This window comes from Schistocerca gregaria, chromosome 3 (genome assembly GCF_023897955.1).
Source record: "Schistocerca gregaria isolate iqSchGreg1 chromosome 3, iqSchGreg1.2, whole genome shotgun sequence".
NCBI classification, from domain to species: Eukaryota; Metazoa; Arthropoda; class Insecta; order Orthoptera; family Acrididae; genus Schistocerca; species Schistocerca gregaria.
The window spans coordinates 247127356-247153393 of NC_064922.1; the positions used below are offsets into that span (position 1 = coordinate 247127356).

Genomic DNA, 26038 nt, shown 5'->3' on the forward strand with positions numbered 1-26038 from the left:
ATTTCCATAATATTGTCCTCAAGTACATCGCCCTTGTATAGACCCTCTATATACTACTTCCACCTTTCCGCAGCCCGCATCTCGCGGTCGTGCGGTAGTGTTCTCGCTCCCCACGCTCGGGTTCCCGGGTTCAATTCCGGGCGGGGTCAGGGATTTTCTCTGCCTCGTGATGGCTGGGTGTTGTGTGATGTCCTTAGGTTAGTTAGGTTTAAGTAGTTCTAAGTTCTAGGGGACTGATGACCATAGATGTTAAGTCCCATAATGCTCAGAACCATTGAACCTTTCCGCTTTCCCTTCTTTGCTTAGAACTGGGTTTCCATTAAAGCTCTTGATATTCATGCAAGTGGTTCTCCTTTCTCCAAAGGTCTCTTTAATTTTCCTGTAGGTAGTATATATCTTACCCCTCGTGAGATAAGCCTCAACATCCTTACATGTGTCCTGTAGCCATCGCTGCTTAGCTATTTTACACTTCCTGTCGATATAATTTTTGAGACGTTTGTATTCCTTTTTGCCTGCTTCATTTACTGCATTTTTATATTTTCTCCTGTCATCAATCAAATTCAATATTTCTTCTGTTATCCAAGGGTTTCTACTAGCCCCCGTCTTTTTACCTACTTGATCCTCTGCTGCCTTCACTATTTCATCCTTCAAAGCTACCCATTCTTCTTCTACTGTATTTCTTTCCCCTATTCCTGTCAATTGTTCCCTTAAGCTCTCCCAGAAACTCTACACAACCCCTGGTTGTTTCAATTTATCCAGGTCGCGTCTCCTTACTTTTCCACCTTTTTGCAGTTTCTTCAGTAGATTGTGGTCAGTGTCCACATCTGCCCCTGGAAATGTCTCACAATTTAAAACCTGGTTCCTAAATCTCTGTCTTAGCTTTATGTAATCTGATACCTTTTAGTATCGCCAGGGTTCTTCCATGTATACAACCTTCTTTCATGATTCTTAAACCAAGTGTTAGCTATGATTAAGTTATGCTCTGCGCAAAATTCTACCAGGCGGCTTCCTCTTTCATTTCTTACCCCCAATCCATATTCACCTGCTACGTTTCCTTCTCTTCCTTTTCCTACTATCGAATTCCAGTCACCCATGACTATTAAATTTTCGTCTCCCTTCACTACCTGAATAATTTCTTTTATCTCATCATACATTTCATCAATTTCTTCGTCATCTGCAGAGCTAGTTGGCATATAAACTTGTACTACTATAATAGGCGTGGGCTTCGTGTCTATCTTGGCCACAATAATGCGTTCACTATGCTGTTTGTAGTAGCTTACCCGTACTCCTATTTTTTATTCATTATTAAACCTTCTCCTGCATTACCCCTCTTTGATTTTGTATTTATAACCCTGTATTCACCTGACCAAAAGTCTTGTTCCTCCTGCCACCGAACTTCACTAATTCCCACTATATCTAACTTCTAGTTGGTATGTTATCTCTTGCTGCTTTTGCTATTGCCAGTATGATGTTTTCTTGTATTTTTCTAGTTATTCAGTATTTAGGATTTCTTTGACTGGCGGTAGGCTTTCGAGTAGATCTTCCTCATGTTTAGGATGTTTAGGTCTTCGATCTCAATGACGAACCTCCTGCTTTTGTCGGTTTTTGGAGATTTCATTAGGTGAGTTAGTGTTATTAGTGGCAGATGATCAGTTCTTATGCTGCCCATGGTGGGCTGAGATGTGCATATATCGATCTAGCGCTAATGAAATGGTCAGAGGTTGACGTTCCCAGATGGTTTATACAGGTCGCTTTCTTGTTTGGCATTTCATTCTCTTCCTCCTGCATGCGCACTGCGAGTATTGCTCAGTTTCTATTATTTATCAAATCACCAGATGTTTCCGACCTTCCACTGAGCTCGCGCAGTGATCTGGTGTGAGGCAGGTAGTCAATCGAAATAACGTGTCCAAGTGGAATTTGTATAGTTGTTATTTGTTTCAGTGTATGAGCGTGTGTTAGTAGTTCTCGGTGAATTGCCTGGATTCTGGAGAAGTGTGGCGGTAGATAGAGTCAGATGGCAGGTGTTCTTTTATTGTGAAACACCACAGCACTCCTAAAGACGTACTGGAATTACTTCTGGTTCATGGGTAACGAAATCGTGTACACATAGGGGAAAGTTTGTCATCCTCGTTTCCAGAACTCCTGTACGGTAAGTTTCTCTTTGTTTACTAGCTCTTTTGGCGTTGGGAGTTTTGTTCTAAAGACGTCAGCGTTCACTAATCCTATATTTACATCGTCCTCGAACGCTTCAAACATGAGGGTTGCTCCTTCTATTTTCCTTCCTCTCGTTTTAAAGGTGTGAAGGTTTCGGTTTTAGAGCGGACACTTCCTTGGCGGTTGGTTCCATCTGTTTGAATGGCGGTATTAAATGTTTCGGAAGCTTGGGTGACTGGTCCCTTGATAGATGTGGCTGAGTTTTCGGCTTGTTCTTCTGGTGTAGGGGGCCTGTTTCTTGTTGTGGTTTGGAGTTTCGGTTACGTCCTCGTCTTGCCAGGTGTGGTAAGTTTCTGTTGGACGTTTCGTGGTATGGAGGTGGAGGTGTATCTTATTGCCTACTGGCACTGTTTCCAGTTTTCTGCAGAAGAATGTTTTTGAGATTTTATTCATCAGTTCCACTACCATAGTCTTATTGTCCGATAGAACATTTGTCATGGCGTTTGTAATTGTCCTTATCAAGTCGTCGGTTTTGACGAACTGATCGTTTGGAGTCTCTTGTGGGTCGCTATGTGCTGGTCTGTCTACACATTTGACTGGGTTGTTACCAGGATCGCAGGTGCTAGCGGCCTTTTCGGACATTTGAGGTCCATTCAATGGTGGTAACCCTCACAGTTTGCGCGTTTTCCTCTATCTTTTTTTGTGCTGCACTCGCGGCGCATCTTGCACATTTTGGTGTTTGGGAGCATTTTTCGATCGGATGCTGGTAACTGCATTTAGCGTAGTGAGCTGGTTGTGGTGGAGGCAAGTGTGACGGTTCTGCTTTGTATGAGCGCGTATGCATTCGAAAATTTTCGGCTGAGAACGCTGGTGTCTGGTGCATCTGACGTATTTCTCGACCGGATGCGAATCACACGCTCGTATTTGCATCCTAGTACAATGAGTTCTTCCTCATCTCGGTGATGGTAAAATCAAAAGTTATGATTTGATTACCAGGCACATGTATGGTTTTTCGTTTGTCTTTCCGTCGAATGGAGCGCAGAAATCATTTCCATTTCTACTCGCTTCTGGTTGGTAATGGATTAAAAAATTGTCGACTACTCGCACTACGCTTGTAAATTAGAATTACAGCTGTGTAACGTTGTTGCCAATAATCAAACCACCGTTATGTCTGACAAATTATTTAAATAATACGACTCGTACCAGCAGTATGTTTAACAGACATTACGAAAGTAGATCCAACTTGCAAATCACAAAATTTTGCAAATCCCTTAGTTTTTTGTCTTATACTTTCTTCAAATTGACTGCGAGAAACAAGTAAATGTGCAAGCTAGGAAGGCAATTAAATTAACGGGCTATTTGCTTATTTGCCATTTCCAATCTCAATACCAAGAGAGCTGTTTGACATGTCAACCCACCCATTTTTCATTCCTTTTTGCCAGACCCCATCTGCGGAAATAGGGGAAGAGGATGGCCAATAATGACATTAGCCCTACAACCAAGCACGGCCTTCCGAAAACATTGGCCGGAACTGGTGGACTATTACTAATTTTGGTAGGATTCTGGGACAATATACGCCTGGGAAAAATATGAATGCAAGCCTACAGCGTGTACGTTTATCTCTGTGTCGCTCAGTGTAGTTTATGTATTCTGTAAAGTCGGTGATTTACTCGACAGGTAGTATAGTGTGACCGACGACACATGGGACGCCTAAAGTTCTTTTTTAACACACTACTGGCCATTAAAATTGCTACACCACGAAGATGACGTGCTACAGATGCGAAATTTAATCGACAGGAAGAAGATGCTGTGATATCCAAGTGATTAGCTTTTCAGAACATTTACACAAGATTGGCGCCGGTGGCGACACCTACAACGTGCTGACATGGGTAAAGTTTCCAACCGATTTCTCATACACAAACAGCAGTTGACCTGCGTTGTTGTGATGTAAGGAGGAGAAATGCGTACTATCACGTTTCCGACTTTGATAAAGGTCGGATTGTAGCCTATCGCGATTGCGGTTTATCGTATCGCGACATTACTGCTCGCGTTGCTCGATGTCCGATGACTGTTAGCAGAATGTGGAATCGGTGGGTTCAGAAGAGTAATACAGAACACCGTGCTGGATCCCAACGGCCTCGTATCACCAGCAGTCTAATTGACAAGCATCTTATCCGCATGGCTGTAACGGATCTTGCAGCCACATCTCGATCACTGAGTTAACAGGTGGGGCCGTTTGCAAGACAACAACCATCTGCACGAACAGTTCGACGACGTTTGCAGCTGCATGAGTATCAGCTCGGAGACCTTGGCTGCGGTTACCCTATCGCTGCATCACAGACAGGAGCGCCTGCGATCGTGTACTCGACGATGAATCTGTGTGCACGAATGGCAAATCGTCATTTTTTCCGATGAATCCAGGTTCTATTTACAGCATCATGATGGTCGGATCCGTGTTTGGCGACATCGCGGTGAACGCACATTAGAAGCGTGTATTCGTCATCAGCCATTGGTTATACATCTCTGTCACCTCTTGTTCGCATTGACGGCACTTTCAACAGTGGACGTTACATTTCAGATGTGTTGCGACCCGTGGCTCCACTCTTCATTCGATCCCTGCGAAACCCTGCATTTCAACAGGATAATGCACGACCGCATTTTGCAGGTCCTGCACGGGCCTTTCTGGATACAGAAAATGTTCGACTGCTGCCCTGGCCAGCACATTCTCCAGATCTCTCACAAATTGAAAACATTTGGTCAATGGTGGCCGAGCAACTGGCTCGTTACAATATGCCAGTCACTACTCTTGATGAACTGTGGTATCGTGTTGAAGCTGCATGGGCAGCTGTACCTGTACACACCATCCAAGCTCTGTCTGACTCAATGCCCAGGCGTATCAAGGCCGTTATTACGGCCAGAGGTGGTTGTTCTGGGTACTGATTTCTCAGGATCTATGCACCCAAATTGCGTGAAAATGTAATCACATGTCAGTTCTAGTATAATAGATTTGTCCAATGAATACCCATTTATCACCTGGATTTCTTCTTTGTGTAGCAATTTTTAATGACCAGTAGTGTACATTTCATCTTCTACCCGAAGCAGTCTATAAGGGGCGATCAAAAAGTTTCCGTCTGAGGGCGTTGCTGCAGCGTATACGCAAAGTAGCACACACTACGATGCGGGTATATAAGCACCGACTTGTAGGCGAGGAATTAGTGAAGCATTCGTGTCTTTCCGTCGTGCGTGTAGTAAGTGCGGACACGTGAACTATGGCGACAATATTACCAAAGCATGCAAACAGTACCAACTTGCTATTATTCTTTTCATAGCTGCCGTAGGACAAACACATTCATCGGAGATTGAAGAGTGTGTAGGGGAGAGCCCGTCTGCTGAAAACCACCGTTGTGTACTGGTGCAGCAATGGGCGCTCTTACTTCACCATAACGCATGTCCCCACTTCGTAAATGTAAATATGAAAATTTGTGCTAAGTTCCAATGGGACGAAACTACTGAGATCATCGGTCTCTAGGCTTCCACACTACTTAATGTAACTTGCGCTAAGGACAACACACACACCTATGCCCCAGGGAGGACTCGTACCTCCAACTGAGGAAGCCGCGCGAACCGTGTCAAGGTTCCAGAGGCCACGCGGCTACCCCTCACGGCGCAACTGTCGTATCGCAGAAATTACGTCAATTTAAATTGGAGCTACTTGAGCACCCGCCCTGTACTCCTGATTTCTCTCTATGCGACTATGACGCCTTCGGTTCCTTAAAAAAGGCCTTGAAGGATCGACGATTCCTGTCGGACGTGGATGTGCAACAAACAGTTGCTGACATCTTCACGCATCAGAAGATGGCGCTTTACCAAACGGGTATCTTCAGCGTGGTGCGTTGGTGGTATGATTGCCTCAATGTTCACGGTGATTTTGCCCGATTTGCATACTGATTCTAACTGTACGGTTTCGAATGGAAACTTTTTAATTTACCCTCGTGTTAAGATACCTATCCCACAACAGACCTCAGTTCTTTTCAGCCAAATACCAGGTATACGTGAGCATCGGCGCTAAAGGGAGATGCTTTTCCGTATTATTGCTTAATTAAGACTAAAGAAGTTTCATTTCTCCATTTCCCATTCCATCCGACATTGTGTTCAAACTGCAATTTATTTCTTTTTACTTCGTATTCCTCAAAAGGTGGTTGTCATTAATCCAAGACCTTTTTTCGTCGTGAACCATTAAACTGGTGTCTTGTTTTCTAGTAGTTTCTTAGTGAAAGTTAAGTTATTTGCTTGTTAGGTGTAATGTGGCAGTAGACCTTTCGCACTGATATCTACCCGGATTTACCTTAGTAGACAGGCTAGTCAAGCACCTATCAGTAGATTTTAAAGTCTACAGTCATGTGGATGTACTCATCTTGTGGTCATTTTATTTGTTCAGGTTTGTAGACCCGCAACTTTATTTGACGTTTAACTGAAAAAACTTTGCACTTTCAGTTCAGGCAATTTCATCAGTCATTATGGTCGCCGTTCTTACGGCGTCAACGAAGCCCTGTGACAGAATTACAGTCGTTGAATCAAGTTGTTATTTGCAGTTTTTAAATGACACGGAAGGCAATTCAAGCGCGAACCAGTGGATCAAAAGAGAATTTAGAGGCCTTCACAGCTTGCGAGGTCTGTTCGCTTGCAAATCATGTTATATTGGTGGAATCAGGTTGATATGAGTGTAGGAGGGCTCTAAGCATACAACAACGTGAATGTCTGTAAAAAAGCAGGAAAAAAATCGGTATGATTATACATTGGTGTGCAAAACTTAAGGACGAAAGTCCACTCCTGTGCAAATCCTACGGACCAAACTTACTTTCTCATTATGTGTCACAGCCAAGTAACACAGATCGATGAACCTTGAGCCACAGTATAGTAGGGAAGCTTACAGAAAGAAGTACGCAATGAGGTGATCAGAAATGGCACTTTTAATCTAAATGCAATCCTTACACTGAAGTTACCGCGATTTATGATGGTCTCCTGGACATTACAAATGGCGGCACATGGTTATTAATAGAGTGTGCGACTACCACGAACGACAGCGCATACGCTACGAAGTGCTCCTCCGTCTAATAGGCGCTGCTCATGCATGGTTGTTTTCGTCTTTGGGCGGGTTTAGTGACAGCTCTGAACAGTCAAAGGGACTGTGATACAATATCCACAGTCAACGTCTATCTTCAGGAGTTCTCGAAACCGGGGTGATGCAAAACTTTTTTTGATATGTGTAGTAGCGAAGTGGGAAAGAGTATGGTGTGCAATCTGATAAACACTGACTCGTGTCAAGAAGAATGTTTAGCAATTTTCGCGTTGAGCTCTCGTAAAACGACGGCACTCACGTAAGTAGAGTGGGCAGTGGTGCTGTCATTGATTCCAGCGTCGTATTCGAAGCCATTTGCGCCGTCATGAAGCGATTCATCACTTCAAGCGGTTGTGCCATTTTTTTGACTCTGAATCTGAATAAACTGAGTTAGATCAGTTGCAAGCGGCGCAGCAGAGGACTGCGGCGTGATAGTCATTCTGAACCAAACACTGCTCCAAGACACGAATAGCAATACAAAATAGGGCAGAAAAAAGGGGGTACAAAAGCAGCAACTTCGGAACCTAGAACATAAATAGTACAAACAAAGCGAAATAGGGGTCACAGATGCATTGGATATTCGGACCAGATGTTCTCATTATAACATACAGACTTAATATTTTTCCAGTAATGTCAGTCAGCCACTATGCTGTACAAACATATTACAATAATTATTAACAAAGTATCCTCTATAGCTAAAATTATAACTAGTAACACTAAAGTGCAAGACTAAAACAGCACTCGTTGGGTTATCAATTGAAAATGAGGATCGGTTTCAATCTTATTTTATTTTTTCCTCTGAGCTGACAAAGCTCAAGAAAAAGTCTGTCTTGTCAGCTACTCTTAGAGTTTACAATTTTCAAATTACGACGGGACCTTCAAATGGTATAAAATAAGCTTGTAAAACAAAGTTGGAGAAATAAACGCAAATAAAATATAAGTGTCCATAAGAACAGGCAACTGTAAATATTCTGGTCCTATTCGTAAAACTACACATATTAAGGAAGGGAATGAAGCATTGCGTCTTTAATCAGTTCACAGAATACAGAAGAGTTCACAGTTAGTCTGTTGTTTGCCGCGACAGAGGCGCGTGTTTGTGAATTAACTTTCAACTGACGGGAAAAGAGCACATGGATTGCACGCTGGGGACGGAGAGATTTGCGTGGGTGACGTCAACAAATCTTAATGGCGCTTCTCTCTAGTAGACTGATGAAGGGGTGGAGGGGTGGAGGAAGAGTTCTCTGCGGCGTAACACACGTCCTGTGCGAGTAGAAAGTGCAGAATGCAGCACCACAAGGCATAAGGCGTGCAGTTACTGAAGGTGTGAAAAAAGAAGTGGAGAGGCAGACGAGGCAAAGGGCATAGAGTGAATACGCAGTAATGCTGGAGAAGAGGAGAAGCGCACCGATGCTGCTAAGGCGAGCGTGAAGCAAGTAAATGGTTTTTAAAGCACAGTGCTATCAGACGGCAGGTTAAACACAAAGTACAGTACAGAGAGACACCAAATTTTAACATTAAAGGAGCACACATTTTATATGACAAAAAAAGAGGTCTAAGAAAGCTTAGTTCAGATCTTTAGTACTGCACTTGTTCTAATTTTGAAGCAGAAATAGGATGATAGAGTGCATCTTTGCATCGATGTTCCGCAAACAAAAAATTCGGAAGACGTTGGCCATCCATTTTAGGAATTTCTTGTCCGCAAAAGAACCACAGAGAGTCGCTTTGAAAATTTCGGTATGTAAGGGTCGGAGACTGATAACAGTACTGCTGTTCGGACTTCGTATGCTGTTGTAAAACACGTAGGTAAGAAAAATATTGCATATTAATTACACTAGACATAGCTCAGGAAAACTTTATAAAGAAAGATTAAAGAAAAACGGTCAGTTCAGCGGACGTAATTAAAAATGTGCAATTTTTTTTAACTCTTGTGAGGGGCACTTTTAGAGAAAATATAAACCTAAACGCTTCTAAACCAAAAACGAAATTAGCTCGTCTGCAGTGAAACATGAGTTACAAAAATTAGACGTAAACTGGAAGTAAATGGTCCTCAGAACAATGCAAGACAAACATAGCAGACATCGCGAAGACCGGCTGCACAGTCCAGATTTGACAACAAAATACAACACTCAACAAAGCAGAACTGAAAGACAAAGTATTGCGGAAAAACTTTAATAAAGTAAGCTTAATGCATTCTTTCGAAAGACAAAACAAAATCTTTCGCCAACGGTAGAAATCTACATGGGAATCACAGTACATCAGAATTCTACAACAAAGCTAAGTAATGCAAATAGCCTTTAAACACCTCAGAATCTTCAGAAATACTTAAACTCTCCACAATACTCAAACAGATATGCACCTTGCCAGCCACTTCACAAATACTATTACGTTACAACCACTTAAAACGTATACGGGTTGGTCCATTGACAGTCAACGGGCAAAATATCTCACGAAATAAGCATCAAACGAAAGAACTACAAAGAACGAAACTCGTCTAGCTTAAAGGGGGAAACCAGATGGTGCTATGGTTGGCCCGCTAGATGGCGCTGCCATAGGTCAAACGGAAAATAACTGCGTTTTTTTTAATAGGAACCCCCATTTTTATTACATGTTCGTGTAGTACGTAAAGAAATATGAATATTTTATTTGGACCACTTTTTTCGCTTTGTGATAGATGACGCCCTAATAGTTACAAACGTATAAGTACGTGGTATCACGTAACATTCCGCCAGTGCGGACGGTATTTGCTTCGTGATACATGACCCGTGTTAAAATGGACCATTTACCAATTGCGGAAAAGGTCGTTATCGTGTTGATGTATGGCTATTGTGATCAAAATGCCAAACGGCCGTGTGCTATGTATGTTATTCGATATCCTGGACGACATCATCCAAGTGTCCGGACCGTTCGCCGGATAATTACGTTATTTAAGGAAACGGGAAGTGTTCTGCCATATGTGAAACGTCAACCACGTCCTGCAAAACATAATGATGCCCATGTAGGTGTTTTAGCTGTTGTCGCGATAAATCCGCACATCAGTAGCAGTCAAATTGCGCGAGAATCGGGAATCTCAAAAACGTCGGTGTTGAGAATGCTACATCAACATCGATTGCGTCCGTACCATATTTCTATGCACCAGGAATTGCATGGCGACGACTTTGAACGTCATGTACAGTTCTGCCACTGAGCAGAAGATAAATTACGGGATGATGACAGATTTTTTTGCACGCGTTCTATTTAGCGACGAAGCGTCATTCATCAACGGCGGTAACGTAAACCGTTATAATATGCACTATTGGGCAACGGAAAATCCACGATGGCTGCGACAAGTGGAACATCAGCAACCTTGGAGGGTTAATGTATGGTGCGGCATTTTGGGATAATTGGCCCCCATTTATCAATGGCAATCTAAATGATGCAATGTATGCTGATTTCCTACGTAATGTTCTATCGATGTTACTACAAGATGTTTCATTGCATGACAGAATGGCGATGTACTTCCAACATGATGGATATCCGGCACATAGCTCGCGTGCGGTGGAAGCGGTATTGAATATCATATTTCATGACAGGTGGATTGGTCGCCCGCATGTTCACCGGATCTGACGTCCCCGGATTTCTTTCTGTGGGGAAAGTTAACGGATATTTGCCATCGTGATCCACCGACAACGCCTGACGACATGCGTCAGCGCTTTGTCAATGCATGTGCGAACATTACTCGCTATTGAATGTCGTTACATGTATTGCCAAATGCATTGAAGTTGACGGACATCATTTTGAGCATTTATTGCATTAATGTGGTATTTACAGGTAAACACGCTGAAACAACATGCGTTCTCAGAAATGACAAGTTCACAAAGGTACATGTATCACACTGGAACAGCCGAAATAAAATGTTCAAACGTACCTACGTTCTGTATTTTAATTTAGAAACCTACCTGTTAGTCTAAAATTGTGAGCCATATGTTTGTTACTATTACAGCGACATCTATCACAAAGCGAAAAAAGAGGTCCAACTAAAGCATTCATATTTGTTTACGTACTACATGAATATGTAACAAAAAATGGGGGTTCCTATTTTTTAAAAAAAGGCAGTTGATATCCGTTTTACTTATGGCAGCGCCATATAGTGGGCCAACCATAGCGCCATCTGGTTTCCCCCTTGAAGCTAGACAAGTTTCGTTCTTTGTAGTTTTTTCGTTTGACGCTTATTTCGTGAGATATTTTGCCCGGCCACGATCAATGGACCACCCTGCATATTGCCTTGCTTATTGCAAGTCGACGGCTGTGCCTGGCCACATGTTTACGCCTCGTGGCTTCTGCTTATCAAGTACTCACAGGTGACAGAGGCTACAATTTAAATCAGTCCAAAGACATGTTGTCTCAACTGGATAATTCGCTTCGAAGCGAAATGAATCGTGGTTAACGGCTCTACACTGACCTGTGTGGGCGACAGCATAAACTACAGCGTTTATCACTCAGTCGTCTCCATATTATCAGTAAAGGTATCCTCCTGTATTATACCACACAACGTTATCACAACAGAAACAACATCGCTTGAAACAACTGACACGGGAACTCTTGCCTGCACGTGATCACCGTCAACCACAGTGACCACTAAACCTCCAACATGCACACAAACAACCTCAATAAAAACAACCTCATACATATCTTCACTTCAACAAAACGTCGCTCTCCTCTGGGGTATAACAGCCGAAAGCCATCATAATCGCACTTAACAGTTTAGAGGGTATAACAGCTCAATCCTCTATCATTCATTATAACTCAAATTACAGTACATCACCTAATACATCGTGACTTTATGTACTGAGTTAACCAGTTATAGCACTTAAGAAAACCTTAAGGCACAGATAGAAAAAGACTTCAAGATAGGGAGACAAAATGCAGTGAGACGCAAAAGAAAAGAGAGAGAAGACAGAGAAAGTCCAATCCTTTCGTTTTACAGTATGGAAGGTCACAGCATTCTAACCGTTTCGGTGGCAACAGTAGCAACTCGTGTTAAGACTGAATTGCATCTGCAGTCCTCAAGCCGCCTAATCCCGTTAGCAGTCTGATAGACACAACCGCGATTGGAAAAAAACTTTACTCTTCTCACAAGGCAGAGACGCGAATGTCATTAGACCGTTTTCTTCGAGGTAATTGATACTGTTGGAAAACAATATCTGTTCCAAAATCTTGCTACATATCGACGTTAATGATATGGGCCTGTAATTTTTTGGATTACTCCCACTACCTTTCTTGAACATCGGTGTGACCTGTGCAACTTAACACTCTTTAGGTACGTCCAGCGAACGGTTGTAAATGTTTGTTGAAAATTTTGTGTCATGGGGGAAACCTCGTCAGGGAGGCCCACCGCATGAGCGTCTAGGGAATGATTCCAGTCGTGGTTTCCCCTTGCCTTTCACGGATGATGATGAAATGATAATGAGGACAACAAGCGGAGAAAATCTCCGACCCAGCCGGGAATCGGGCTTGGACCCCTTGGCGTGACAGATCGCTGCGCTGACCACTTTTCTTTTTTTTTTGTTGATCGTTGAGGCTGGTCGTTAGGGACGTCACACGACATGCGTTAAAGTTCGTTTGTTGATCCTTACACTCAGTTTTTATCAGAACGTGAGGCACCAGAAGACTGGAGAGATAAAAAAAATGCGGAGGTCATTAGGCGTGAGATAAGGCCCGGGTGCGCGGCTGACGACAAGAAAAAGAAAATTAATGGCCTCCGCTCAAACTACTCTCACGAGAAAGCAAAAGTACTTATCGACGTACTTATATTTTCTGAGCTCTCCAGTCTTCTTAATCTATTTTTGTACTCAGGATGCCTCACACTGTAAAGCGCCTCGTCAGCTTCATACATTTCTATTAATTTTGTTAGTTGTGGGACACAAAATGTAATTATTACTTTGATGTACGATTAAAACACTTTTTAATGCACATAAAGTGTGTTGAACATTTATTTATTTTCAGATATCGGTCCTTTAGTGCTTTATAAATTGCTTCACACGTTTCAGATGTTATTTTAGTTAATATGGACTGTGATATTCGAGTGTTGTACTGTAAGCTAGAGTACCTCTTTCCTGTAGCAAGAAATCAGATTGTTACTGTGAGGCTGTCTTCTGAAGATACAGCATTTCGTGTATGAGTACTGTGCATTGTGATATGACGAGACACTTCACTGAGCAAAAACTGAAATATATGCTCACCCCTTTTTAAGTAATTTATGTACGACTTGACGTCCTCCACTAGAAGCTCGCATAACAAATTTTGTTTTTATGGTCTCGTCGTAAAACCTACGCCTTCACCCAGGTACGTTACTTCCCCCCCCCCCCCCCCCGCTTGTTTTCCTAATGTGCACACAGTGCAATGTGGTACATGCAATTGCTGCGTATGGTAACAAGTTGTTGTTAGCCATCTTGAGCTTTGACGAAAAATATGATGACAGTGTAATACCCCATTTTAGCGCGAGGTCGAATATCTTTGTCAAACAAATTTGACGAATATTTGATAATGTCTTTGATCAAATCTTTGTCAGAGAAATATAATAGTGTGATACCGGACAGCCGCATGGACGGTAGGGGTGGCAAATGTACACGCCCCGGCATTGAGGCCAGGACTCTGACGGAGGTAGCAGCAGGGGCTGCAAGGTGGCAAGCACGGACGACAGGAGACGGGTAGACCGCGCAGCTATACTGCAGCAACAGTAGGCTCCACGAAACGGACATTTCGGCCGGTCAGCAGCGAGGCCGGAATGCAGCATGGCCAGCCACGCTGTATTCATCGGAGGGCGGCGGTATTGGGAAACGTGCAGTTGGCGGGCGGCGGCAGCACCTGTGCGCTTGATGAGACCACTGGAGCGTTTTTATACGCCTCGTGCGCCCTGGCGGCTTTGCGACAGGTGCGGCGCAGATGTGTCGATAGTCAACCGCGCCCAGCGCGGAGACTGCTGGCGCAAAGTGCGCGCGTGTCGTTCCTCGAAGCTGCAGACTGGACTTCGTCCCCGGCGCCTTGGAATGTGCAGACAGTAGTGATGGGCTAAACTGCGCTTTTCCGATATCAGTGATTTCTGTGAATGCTACTTTTCAGTATCTGTTATTCTTAACTGTGATTTGTCGCAGTTAAGGAACCTAGGTCGTGTATCCCTCCGCCACTGATATTTCTGCGATTTCTGCTACTTCCGCGATTTCTGCGACTTCTGCTACTTCCGTGGTTTCTACTACTTCCGTGATTTCTGCGACTTCTGCTACTTCCGTGATTTCTGCTACTTCTGCGATTTCTGCTACTTCTGCGATTTCTGTGACTCCTGCGATTTCTGCGACTAACCACCGTATGAAAAAGTTACATCTGTCCACACAGAAAACGGCATCTCAACAAACCTGTCATTAGTAAGTATGTTTTACGTTTGTTCTTCCGTTGGCTTTAATTATGTATTAAAGAAACAACTGTGAAAATATTAATAGTGTAAATCATGTAAGTAGCCATACAGTACCGTAATAGTTCGTGTTTAGAAAATGAATTCTAACATATTGTTATGTTAACAGGTACCCGAACTATATTTCAGTCACTCAGTAAAGTGATAACTCAAAATATAATTGTCAACAGATCTGCAGAAATTGCCACTGCTCTTTAGACCGTTTTCGTCAGACGAGAGGTTAGTTTCTAAGTGTTTCGATGGAGTTAATTACTTCATTGAGATCGTTTTTTTCAAATGTGAAATATACCCCATTGAGTGGCTTTCATTACAGCAAATATTAGCAATCTACTCTGTCAATTATATTGCTTGTAATTAGTGACAACAAAAATTGTTTAATAATCCTTGTGATTTTGCAGACACAGTTATGACTCTGATTACTGGTTGCTGTACGTATCTATTCACATCAAGGCTGTTGAGAGAGACTCGTGAAGATTCAAGACAGCTCTTAGAGGATTTGCAGTTTAAAAGTGACATAATTGTGAAATAAGTGCGCAGATGAGTGATTAAACTGTGTTTTATTGAAGTTGTTGTGCGATTTTAAAGGAATAATAAATGTTAAAAACAGTGAGTCAATAATGAAAATCTCATTTTCCACATGTTAAGCCGTCCTATAAGCGTAATTTTCCGCCACATAAACACTTATTGGAGAGTGACATGCCGGCCCCCTTTTCTCCACAATCTTGGTGTGACACTGACCTGTAACATATCCCGAAGTCTATATTATGCATTTTGAGGCTGTTGATATGAAAGTGAGAAGTACGGATCTTCCAGTTAAATCAGGAATAGCTTAAGTGCATTACTTGAAAGTAACACAGGAATAGTGTCGGCAAAAAGTTCTTGTGTGTGAAGTTGCCCTGTAGAACATCAGGTGTAAAGCTTTTCTCCCGAGTCTTGAACTGTGTCGGAACAAAAGTGAGGCATTCATATGACTCAATAATACTGTTTTCATTTCACTACACTTAAACAGATGTCTGAGTTCTGCTGTGTTAACATTGCAAAGTCCTGTAGGCATTTGGAGTATTAACCAAAACTGTCATATTGGAAGCAGAATCAAGCACATTTGTTACGTTACTTGATATTTTCAGGAGAAAGAGGCAATGTTGCTTATTATTAATATAATACATTCAGAGTCACAGCTGTGTTTGATCAACCATAAGTGATGCTGAATGTGCATGTCGTCGTATAATAAGAAGGGCTTATTTCAATAGTGGTACAAGTCCATTACCTCCACTTTTCTGTCTATAATGCTTCTGAAATTAATGATCCAAGCAAACATAAATAAAGGTTCATCTCTAGCAAGAAGCCAATGCCTGAATAATTCTGGTATCTCAACTGAAGATTTTTCAGCGCTCATTTAACTTTACAACTCTGTATCTCAAAATGAACAAAAATGGACTGGTACTACTATTGTACCCTTCATATGCACCCACAGCACATCGATCTCGTGAGGCACAAGGCTCTCATTACGAAGTACGTACGTCGGTCAACAGATAGCACTAGGAAAAGAATGTTATCTGCGCTTTTCAGTTGCTACTTGCGACTCTTAGTTGCGATTTGTCACAGAAATCGCAGTTTGACTCGGTAGCGAATAGCATAGTATGAACTTTGCTCAACAGATGGCACTGCTAACTGCGCTTTTTAGTTGCTACTTGCGACTCTTAGTTGCGACTTGTCACTGAAATCGCAGAAAGCAGTACAGAATTCGGCCAGCAGTTGGCTCACGGCGTTGAATGTGAAATGCTACTTGCGACTGCTAACTGTGACTGAAATCGCAGTTAGAGTTTGTAAAGTTGTTATTGTGATATCAGTGACTCCTCAATCACTGTGATTTCTAACAAATGCGCGATTTTCTGTCCACCACTAGCAGACAGTATCTGGCCGCCAGTATAGCAGGTGCGCTGCTGCATCCAGACTCGGCACGCAGCGGAACTGAGGCGAATACTGACATCACATTAAATGCACTATGTGATCAAAAGTATCCGGACACCTGGCTGAAAATGACTTCAAAGTTCGTGGCGACCTCCATCGCTAATGCTGGAATTCAGTATGGTGTTGGCCCATCCTTAGCCTTGATGACAGCTTCCACTTTCGCAGGCATACGTTCAATCAGGTACTGGAAGGTTTCTTGGGGAATGGCAGCCCATTCTTCACGGAGTGCTGCACTGAGGAGAGTTATCGATGTCGGTCGGTGAGGCCGGGCACGAACTCGGCGTTCCAAAACTTCACAAAAAAAATGTGATTCAGGCCAGGAAGCTGTGCAGGCCGTCCATTACAGGGATGTTATTGTCATGTAACCACTCCTCCACACAGACCGTGCATTATGAACAGGTACTCGATCGTGTTCAAAGATTCAAACGTCATCCCCGATTTGCTCTTCAACAGTCGGAAGCAAGAAGGTGCTTAAAATATCAATGTAGGCCTGTGCTGTGATAGTGCCACGCGAAACAACAATGGGTGCAAGCCCCCGCCATGAAAAACACGACCACACCATTACACCACCGCCTCCGAATTTTACTGTTGGCACAGTACACGCTGGCAGATAACGTTCACCGGGCATTCGGCATATTCTGACATCGGATCGCCACATTGTGTACCGTGATTCGTCACTCCACACAAAATTTTTCCGCTGTTAAATCGTCCAATGTTTACGCCCCTTACACCAAGCGAGGCGTCAATGGTATTTATCGGCGTGGATGTGTGACTTATGAGCAGCCGCTCGAGCATGAAATCCAAGTTTTCTCACCTCCCGCCTAACTGCCGTAGTACTTGCAGTGGATCCTGATGCAGTTTGGAACTCCTATGTGATGGTTTGGATAGATGTCTGCCTATTGCACATTACGGTCCTCTTCAACTGTCGGCGGGAATAATTTTAACAGCAAAGAAGAAGCCATGAGCTAAGAGTTCCCAGAATTTCAAACTTCCAATAAACAGTTCAAATGCAAACAGCCCCAGATGACTTCTTAGTACACCCCAGTTTAAGAAAAATATTCGAACAGTTACCACTATTTTTAAAAAATAGCAAAACATTTACTAAGCAGATAGCTCATTTAACTTCTTAGTGTTCACCACTTTAAGAAAAATATTCTAACAGCTGTCACAATTTTTAAATACAAAAGAGTTATTTAGCATACAACTCATATGACTTCTTATTATGCTCCAGTTTAAGAAGAATATTCTAACAGCTGCTGGAATTTTTTTTTTTTTAAATAGCAAAAACAGTTATTAACTGGGCTAAGTTACTATGTACCAGCTCAATCCACAATCGTTTTTCAAGAACACCCCTAGACTTGAGCACCAACGGTTTAAACCCAAAGAAAAGAAAAATCAGAAACCAAGAAACACGTGCGAAAATGCTAACTTAACAGGCAAGGACACCGTCCTTTGGTTCCGAAAAAAAAAAGAAACAGCACCATCCATCCGATCAAGCCTTGAAGGCCCAACTGTACCGACCGGCCGCCGTGTCGTCCTCAGCCATTAGGCGTTAATAGAGGAGAATACGGAGGCACATGTGGTCAGCACAGAGCTCTCCCTCCTGTTGTCAGTTTTCGTGACCGCGTAGCTACTTTTCAACAACTAGCTCCTGAATTGGCCTCACAAGGGTTGAGTGCAATAGCACTCGGCAGACAATGACGGTGACCCATCCAAGTGCTGGCCAAGCCCGACAGCGCTTAAGTTCGGTAATCTGGCGGGAACCGGTGTTACTACCTTTGGTTCCATAGGGGCAAATCAATTCCAAATCGCCTCTGCGACCACAACTTAGGCGAATGTACCATGCCTCTAATAACAGACACTGGTCTTCAGAACAGGCGGTCGTGGTCGTTGCAAACCAGGCTCATGACCCTTCCCAGAAGCAGCTGATTTTGTCTGAGAAACACCAGTATCTCAGCACACTAGCTCACACTGCCGAGAGACACCTCAGCCTTCGGCGAGGGAATCACCTCAGAAGGGACCGTTTCATCTTCACGCCGGACCGTGTCGGCTCACACTGGTGTTGGACCTCCCTTCCCTCTTTCCGCGAGCGATCACTATCGAAGCAACGATGCCGAACCGGTGCAGAAATCGATTATTATTATTACCCTCGTGTCAGAAACATACAGGTACATCTACATACATTTTACACAGTTATGATTAAATTACTGTTGACCAAAACTTGGCCACTTCCAGTGCATTTTCTATTGCTTGTTAAAGGTCATCTTCTGCACAGGAGAAGAATGTGTCGGGCTATCTGTTCTTCTCCACAAGTCACACCGAATATCATTTGGATCAGTGTTTCCCAATTTTGCCAGATTAACTTTTGATCTTCCAGCTCCGGATCTCAGTCTATTCAGGGACTTCCAAGTTGTCCATTCCCTGTCGTGGCCTGGAGGTAGAGCTTCAACAACTCTTTTCCAACCACGGGGAAGGTAGGTCGTAGCCCTTCATAGGTGTAACCTAGCTTTTTCAGCAGTGGTTGTAAGTTCCTTTGATGTCCTAAAAAAAGTCTTCCTTGACTTCAGTCGTTGCGGGGGCGGTTCGTGCCCATAGAGAGTATGAGCAATTTTCTGTTCCACTGCCTTTCTTTCCTTGTTCGCAGCTCTTCGTGGTGCTGTTCCTGCGAAGTGGTAAAGCCATTCGACTGGAGTGGATTTCAAGCAACCTGTTATAATTCTGCAGGTTTAGTTAAGAGCTGCAGCCACCTGTTTGGCATAAGTTGAATTATACCAAACGGGACAGGCGTACTCTGCCGCAGAAAAATGTTCAAATGTGTGTGAAATCTTATGGGATTTAACTGCTAAGGTCATCAGTCGCTAAGCTTACACACTACTTAACCTAATTATCCTAAGGACAAACACACACACCCATGCCCGAGGGAGGACTCGAACCTCCGCCGGGACCTGCTGCACAGCCCATGACTGCAGCGCCTCAGACCGCTTGGCTAATCCCGCGCGACTCTGCCGCAGAATAGGAAAGTGTCATTATAGGTGTTCGGATTGTTTCACGTTGACTACCCCTCTGTAATCCGTCCAGGTTCCGTAGGAGATCGTTCCTGGTGGAGACTTTCGACTTCCATTTCATGTAATTCTTTTTTAAAGTGAGAAATCTGTCAAGTGTGGCTTCTAGGTATTTTGGAGTCTCGTAGTGTTCCAGTTCAACCCAAGACCATACTATTTTCAACTTGCGAGTGGCTCCCCTATTTCTCAAATGAAAAGCACTCACTTGGATCTTTAAAAGGTTTGGTTTAAGTTGGTTTGTGTTGTAGTATCTGAACTTCAAGGACATTCGTGCGGTTGTTCTCCACTGATTCGAAATCTGTGCTCTGAGTGGCTAGAGCGAGGTTGTCAGCATATAAGAAACTCCTGGTGTTTGGGTGTAAGGGACACAGCTGCGACAGCTCAACGTAATTATTTTAATACACTACTGACCATTAAAATTGCTACACCACGAAGATAACGTGCTACAGACGCGATATTTAACCGACAGGAAGAAGATACTGTGATATGCAAATGATTAGCTTTTCAGAGCACTCACACAAGGTTGGCGCCGGTGGCGACACCTACAATGTGCTGACATGAGGAAAGTTTCCAATCGATTTCTCATACACAAACAGCAGTTGACCGGCGTTACCTGGTGAAACGTTCTCGTGATGCCTCGCGTAAGGAGGAGAAATGCGTACCATCACGTTTCCGACTTTGATAAAGGTCGGATTGTTGCCTATCGCGATTGCGGTTTATCGTATCGCGACACTGCTGCTCGCGTTGGTCGAGGTCCAATGACTGTTAGCAGAATATGGAATCGGTTGGTTCAGGAGGATAATACGGAACGCCATGCTGGATTCCAATGGCCTCGTATCACTAGCAGTCGAGAAGACAGGCATCTTATCCACACGATTGTAACGGATCGTTCAGCCACGTCTCGATCCCTGAGTCAACAGGTGGGGACGTTTTGCAAGACAACAACCATCTGCACGAACAGTTCAATGACGTTAGCAGCAGAATAGAATATCAGTTCAGGAGATCATGGCTGCGGTTACCCTTGACGCTGCATCACACACAGGAGCGCCTGCGATGGTGTACTCATCGACGAACCTGGGTGCACGAATGGCAAAACGTCATTTTTTCGGATGAATGCACGTTCTGTTTACAGCAACATCATGGTCGCATCCGTGTTTAGCGACATCGCGGTGAAAGCACATTGGAAGTGTGTTGCCATCGCCATACTGGCGTATTACCCGGCGTGATGGTATGTGGTGCCATTGGTTACACGTCTCGGTCACCTCTTCTTCGCATTAACTCACTTTGAACAGTGGACGTTACATTTCAGATGTGTTACGACCCTTGGCTCTACTCTTCATTCGATACATGCGAAACCCTACTTTTCAGCAGTATAATGTACGACCGCATGTTGCAAGTCCTGTACGGGCCTTTCTGGATACAGAAAATGTTCGACTGCTGCCCTGGCCAGCACATTCTCCAGATCTGTCACCAATTGAAAACGTCTGGTCAGTGGTAGCCGAGCAACTGCCTCGTCACAATAGGCCAGTCACTACTCTTGATGAACTGTGGTATGGTGTTGAAGTTGCATTAGGAGCTGTAGCTCTACACACCATCCAAGCTCTTTTTTACTCAATGCCCAGGCGTATAAAGGCCGTTATTACGGCCACAGGTGGTTGTTTTGGGTACTGATTTCTCAGGATCTAATGCACCCAAATTGCGTGAAAATGTAGTCATATGCCATTTCTAGTATAATATCTTCGTCCAATGAGTACCCGTTTACCATGTGCGTTTCTTCTTGGTGTAGCAATTTTAATGGCCAGTAGTGTACATTCGCCTCTAAGTATTATCGTACAGCTGTTGTGCAGCTTAAAATGGTGGTTAGCGGAACTCTGCGGTTCGATTACCGGTACTGTCAGGAATTTTTACATTACTGGTGAGAGTGGGAGGGGATGCATTTAGCCTCGTGAGGCCAACTGAGGAGCTGCTTGGCCGATTAGCAGCTGTTCCACAGTCGAGAAGGCCGAGAGTGACCGGGAGAGCTATGTACTGACCACATGCCCCTCCACACCACATCTGATGACGCTATTGGCAGAGGATGACTTGTCGGTCGGTAGCGCCAGATTAGCCCTCCTAGGGCCAGAACGCCGAACGTTTACTTACTTACACTTCACAATAAATGTTCGAATATTGCAATGTCAACTTCAGGGCTTTAATGCGCTCTTGGGATAAGATGTGTTGTTTGTCCGAGTGGTTTTGCACGTTCCCTAACGAGGGTAGAAGCGTCCATGATGCGAGCAGGTAATTCATCTCGTATATTGACCTTTCATTTTTACGCCTCAGAATTCATCTAACCCTATAAACGAAAATGTAAGGGCGTAAGGTCTTGGGAACTTAGTGGACAGATAATTGTACTACGAAACTACGAAAAAAAGAAATAATATTTTGAAGTATCAGCTTCAGTTGCGCAAATTTTCTGGTCTTTACCAGGTTTTGGGTAAAATAATCTAGCGTTTTTCAGAAGCATAAAATTACTCTAACATGCCAGAGTAAGGCACAGTCAACATTTAAAATTAAAACCTTAAAGTACCGAGGTACCATGTCCAATTAAAACTACTTAACTGAAGTCCAGCCCCGGCATCTCTTCACCACGCGGTCGGTTGGCAACGGCAACTACGTTGGCACTCTAAATATTAATTGTACTACCACTGTCAATTCAGTGATTAGGGTAAGATACCTTCATGCCCGACTATAGTGCAAAACTAATGTACCTCTAATGTGTTGTATCTCGGAAACCATTCGGAGTAGGACATACGTCCATATTAAGTTTTTTTACTTCAGATAAGCGTTCTGTCTTAACCCTGAATACTGATCATTCTTCCTGGCACACCTTGTGCATCAAAAGATTGCGTTTGATTCATACATTGTACATGTAGATTTCGATTTCGTAAGTTATCGATGTTTTAATTAATATTAATAGAAACTTTTTCGTTTAAACACGTTACATGTATCGAGGTATTTCCAACTGTTCCACCTGCTGTGACACCTCTCGTTTGCTTTATAAGAAGGCTTGTTTTAAAGAAATTGAAGAGTGCCCTCGTGTCAGGCTTCGCGTGGCGTTAAGTCATGGAAGCTGTATCCCACGAAAACTATGCCTCTGCGAAAAAGAAGTGGTCATGACTTTCAGTAAACGCTAATAGTTCGGGAGATAAATTCAAAACACAAGCCAAGTGGGAAAATTTTAGTTACACGAAGAACACTGATAACGTACATATAGGTAAAAAGGGTTAAAAGAACGGAAACAGTTAATTTCAGGCAATTTTACGTTGGAGGAGGAAGTGCCTATAATGTTACGCCAGAAAAAATTTCAGTTACGTGAAAATTTAGGCTATGATGAACAAAGTCTTCCTATTAATTTACAAAAGAAGAGCGGGGAACTGGATATAATTGCATCACAACCTCACTTCACTGTCGTGGCTCAGGTCAGCGCTGGAGGATCGTGTGACCATCTGATACCAGTCCTACACTACATGCAGCGTCCCAAGGCGGTCTGTGTGCCCTTTCAAGGGAGAGAATAAGACTTTGTCAAAATGGCTCTAAGCACTAAGCACTGCCCGAGGCAGGATTCGAACCTGCGACCGTAGCAGCAGCGCAGTTCCGGACTGAATGGCCTAGAACCGCTCGGTCACAGCGGCCGGCTAAGACTTTGTCCGCTAAGCTTAAGTTCCGTAACAAAAGTAAAGTGTATTGTCAAGACTCCTTTTCAAATTACTGGGTATGTTTTCTTAATGTATCTCACAGTGGCTGGTTCGTCTTTTTGTGGTCAGTAATCAAGCCATCACAATTATGTGAATCAGTCAGTGTTGTAGGTGCCAAATGCTGTCGTTAGGAAATTTTGGCGAGAAGAAAACTTCCTTCCGTCAAAGCTAGTTGCTAGAACTGCAAAACTACCGTGGCTACAGTAGAATACTGTAAGCAAGCATAGACTACGGTAGTTTTCCTAGTAATTTTGGTCAGTTGACTCCATACTCGCATTACCTGTAGGTTGGGTGTTTTGCATACGTATCCAGCGTTACATCATAACCATCGCTTTCTTCATGTATGCGATGACTGTCTCACTACATTCCTCTAAAAACAGGAAGCAGTGAACCGTCTCTAAACTGAGTGAGTGAGGATATATGAAGCCTTATACACAGTTATTCTCCTGCCAATTACTTAAAAATAAACCGTATTTATAGCAATAAAATGAAATTGTCAATGTTTAATTCCGGTTTTATTAGAAAGTCGTTGATTTTTAACATGAAACAGAAGGATGTTGTAATAAAAACAAAGAAAACAATACCGATATTTAAAACAGCGTTATGAAAAGCAATTTCCTCAACCACAAGATAATATAAAATACTGCAAAACAGTAATGCATAAAACGTCACTTCAGAACTTCGTCGAATTTATGTAGTACATGTTTCTATTACTCATAAACAAGTTCAGCATTTATCAATAACAACAGAAAACCCTTGCCTTTGATCATGATGAAGAAGGCTATCTTCAGTACAAAATAACAACAATTTATATGTTTTTTATATTTGTGCACTGTCCTTGTTTCAAAAATAATTCCTTCGATTACGTAATGGCGCAGAAGTTAGTGATCAAGCTCAGAAAATGTAATTCATATTTCGTAAGGGGTAAAATACCCAATCAACTAACTCTGAACGATGTGCGGTTCTAATTACATGCAAAACTAACAAACAAACAAAGAGAAGTCGTCAGTTCCCAGTTGCTCTCTTACACATTCATTTATGTTTCTTTCCCTGCTAACGCTGTCAATACTACCAGCAATTCTGCCACTTACTAAGTCATTTATGTAACGTACCAAACTTACCAAACCGTAGTTTCGCTAGAGCACAACTATACTAGTTGCTGTTATGAGCTGGCTTGCTTATAAGTAGCAATACATAGCCTCGTCAAAGAGCTGAACACGGATACGCTACACTGCGCCGAAAAACACGGCAGCACAGGTTAGTAAAAGTTCAAAACACCTTATTAATAGAAATTTTGAAATACTTAACTGAAGTGTGATGTCTTTATAAATTTGTGTTCACTTGCACCAATCTGCCAACAACTCTACTCTAGTCACGAATCCAGAGAACGAAAATCACAATCACTTGTAGAGCATCCATCTCGGCTCTTCTTTGCGCGAATGTAGATATGGTCTTGATGCTGACTGCAGCACTGTTGATAATGAACGATGTTTACTGGATACTGTCGCTGATACTGACTGAAAAGAGCTGTGTTTCTCTTTATATCGATGTTTTTGGGCGGATGGACGTCCACCTGGCAACTATGTGAGTGATGTTTGGCGGAAACGTGACAGGCTTTCCCTTGCTGCGCCCTGTGTTAGAGGCTGGCTGTACCTGAGAAGTATGCTGCCCGGCGCTCCTTAATGAAGGCTGTGTTCCAAATCTTCCAGGGGTCACAGCAGGCTGAATCTTACGTTATGTCTGTTTGTCCATTTCCGTTTTAGCATTTATTGTTAAGCTGACATTCAGGTTTCTAATTTCTTAACACGTGAATATATAAAGGACTGTTACTCAATCACTACTTGTTCTCACACTATCTGGGTCTTTCCCTTTATTTATTTGTGACAAGCGGGCCACGGATACCAGACTTAAGTTTTATTTATTTACTGATTTATGTAACCCTTTAAGTGCCACTGGTAAATATATGGTATATACCACTGGTCTTAACTGTAGTTTATTGATTTATTTACAACAGGATATCTGTTTTAATGTTATTAATATATTCACAGTAGTTTTTCTGAGAAGGAACAATCCCATTTTCATGTTTATAAGATATCAGAGGACAATTGAGTAATGGTATGGATATTTACCGATGGCCTTTGAGTCACCCGTCTCCAGATCAGATATTGCGTTCAGCTAGTATTTGTCGGCTGTGGATTTATTCTTCTCAGATGGCTAAAATGGCTGTAAGCACTATGGGACTTAACATCTGAGGTAATCAGCCCCCTAGACTTAGATCTAATTAAACCTAACTAACCTAAGGACATCACACGCATCCACGACCGAGGCAGGATTTGAACCTGCGATCGTAGCAGTAGCGCAGTTCCGGATTGAAGTGCCTAGAACCGCTCGGTCACTGCGGCCCGCTATTCTTCTCACACGTTCTGATATTAACGACGGTAAGTGTAATTCACACTAAGATTTCCTACATCATAAAATATGAAATCAATATGGGAGTCGTGTGCGAGTATTTTTACAGGCATTTCTCTTCCTCGACTGACTTGTAGGCAAA

At 43.0% G+C, this 26038-nt stretch overlaps 1 protein-coding gene across 1 annotated transcript in view; it reads left to right on the forward strand.

Annotated features, from left to right (window-relative positions):
• Positions 1 to 26038, forward strand: part of LOC126355325 (GTP-binding protein Rhes) — a 494539-nt gene that overhangs the window by 421625 nt on the left and 46876 nt on the right. The window lies entirely within an intron of this gene.